The sequence below is a fragment of the Phyllobates terribilis genome, unplaced genomic scaffold, assembly GCF_046119375.1.
Source record: "Phyllobates terribilis strain yellow unplaced genomic scaffold, ASM4611937v1 Scaffold_3__8_contigs__length_932513732, whole genome shotgun sequence".
Lineage (NCBI taxonomy): Eukaryota > Metazoa > Chordata > Amphibia > Anura > Dendrobatidae > Phyllobates > Phyllobates terribilis.
The window spans coordinates 344172473-344174831 of NW_027362763.1; the positions used below are offsets into that span (position 1 = coordinate 344172473).

At 40.8% G+C, this 2359-nt stretch overlaps 1 pseudogene; it reads left to right on the forward strand.

Annotated features, from left to right (window-relative positions):
- The first annotated feature begins 262 nt into the window (after positions 1-262).
- Positions 263-2068, forward strand: LOC141258546 (general transcription factor II-I repeat domain-containing protein 2B pseudogene; annotated as a pseudogene).
- Positions 2069-2359: the final 291 nt, after the last annotated feature.

Genomic DNA, 2359 nt, shown 5'->3' on the forward strand with positions numbered 1-2359 from the left:
CCTGTCCCCTGCAGCAGCCACTCTGTTCTTCTGACACTCGGGCAGACAATTCTTCCAATGGGAGTCCCGATTCTCTGCCCGAGTGTCAGAAGAACAGAGTGGCTGCTGCAGGGGACAGGGGAGGAAGCACGTGGTATGTGTGTACCACTCCTGTTCTCATGATACATCAGGAACCACAGGAGTCCCAGCAGACGCAGTGAGCTTTATCATCCTTGCACCAGAGTAGACCCTGACATCTGCGGGTCACAGTTAGCCCTTAAATATGTCAGCTAACATTAAAAAAAGGAAGATTGATGCAGAATGCAGAGTTTTTAAAAAGGAATGGACTTCTAAATATTTATTTACTGAAGCCAAAGGTAAAGCTGTATGCTTAGTTTGTGGAGAGCAGATAGCTGTGTTTAAGGATTACAATTTAAGTCGCCATTATGAGACTAAACATGCAGAGAAATACAAGAACTTGACAGAGGCAGAGCAGGCACGGGCATCTGAAGATTTGCTATCAAAACTGCAAAGGCAGCAAGGATTTTTTACAAAGCTCCACACATCCAGGGATGCAGCCGTCAGGACAAGCTTTGTAATATCCCACAAAATTGCAAGAAACAGTAAGCCATTCTGTGAAGGGGAGTTCGTCAAAGAATGTTTGGTGGACTCTGCAGCGATAATTTGTCCTGAGAAAAAAGAAGCATTTTCAAATGTGCCCCTCTCCAGACGAACCGTAACAAGACGGGTAGAAGACATTGCGGGGAATTTGGAGTTTCAGCTGAAAAACAAAGTTGATGATTTTATTTTTTTTTGCATGGCTCTGGACGAGAGCTGTGATATCCGTGATACCGCCCAGTTACTTATCTTTGTACGCGGAATAACAAAAAAATTTGAGATGACCGAAGAGCTGTTAGCTTTGCGATCAATGAAAGGTACCACAACAGGGAGTGATTTGTTCACCGAAGTAAATGCATCCATGGACAAACTGGGCCTAAAATGGAACAAATTAGTAAGTGTTATAACCGATGGCTGTCCAAATATGACAGGGAAAAACGTTGGACTTTTGAAGCGGATGCAAGATAAAGTGAATGAAATAAACCCAGAACAGAAATTGATATTTTTGCATTGCATTATTCATCAAGAAGTGCTGTGCAAGTCGGTGCTAAAAATCAGCCATGTTGTTGATGTTGTAACTAAGACAGTTAATTTTATCAGGGCAAGAGGGCTGAATCACAGACAGTTTGTTGCACTGTTGGAGGAGCAAGAAAGTGAACATAGTGACATAGGCTACCACATCGCTGTGAGATGGCTCAGCCTTGGAAAGGTGCTTAAAAGAGTATGGGACCTGAGAGCTGAGATTCAGGATTTTTGTAAGATGAAAGGCAAAGACATCCCAGAGTTCTCAGATAAGCACTGGATGGCAGATCTGGCCTTTGCCATTGATGTGACTACACTAATGAATGAGCTAAATAGCAAGCTCCAAGGCAAAGGCCTCTTTGCACATGAAATGTTCAGCTTGGTGACAGCTTTCATGAGAAAGTTGAAGCTTCTTTCTAGCCAATTGAAGGACAAAATTCTCACTCACGTGCCAACACTGAAAGAAGTCACACCATCAGCTGATCACCTCGACAAGTATTCATCCATGTTAGCGGCTTTATATGATGAATTTTCCAGAAGATTTGAAGACTTCAAAGGAGTTGAGAGTGAAATGCACACGATTTCCTCTCCCTTTGCATGCTGTGTGGATAATGCACCCAGTGATGTCCAGTTAGAACTCATTGATCTGCAGTCTGACAATCTACTGGCAGAGCTTTTTAAATCAGTATCACTGCTGGAGTTTTATTCTTCTCTCAAAGAGGAAAACTTTCCAAACATAAGGAGGCATGCTCAGAGGATGTTGGTTCTCTTTGGATCTACCTACGTATGTGAACAAACATTCTCACTGATGAAGTTCAACAAATCCAGATACAGATCCTCTCTCAGTGATGATCACTTGTGTGCTGTTCTTCGCATATCCACCTCAGATATTGAACCTAACTTCAATGAACTTGTTCAGGCCCAAAACAGGCTAGATTACTCTCATTGAACATTTTCATGTTATTGAAATGTTTAATTTTCTGTTCTTTACGAAGTTAAAGGGATGCCGTTCGTTAAAAAACTAACATGATATCTTGACCTAAAATAGCAAGTTTTTTCCAAACACTGTTAAAGTTAACAATTTTCTAAAGTGAACAATCACAAGCTGGTTGCAGTTCAACATCTTATCATTAAATAATGATGTAATTAGGTCCTCCGTATTTTCATTGTATTTTAAATCTTTGCATTGTTTAACATACTGTTTGTTTATGAAAAGATAGCATATGTATATATACAGTAT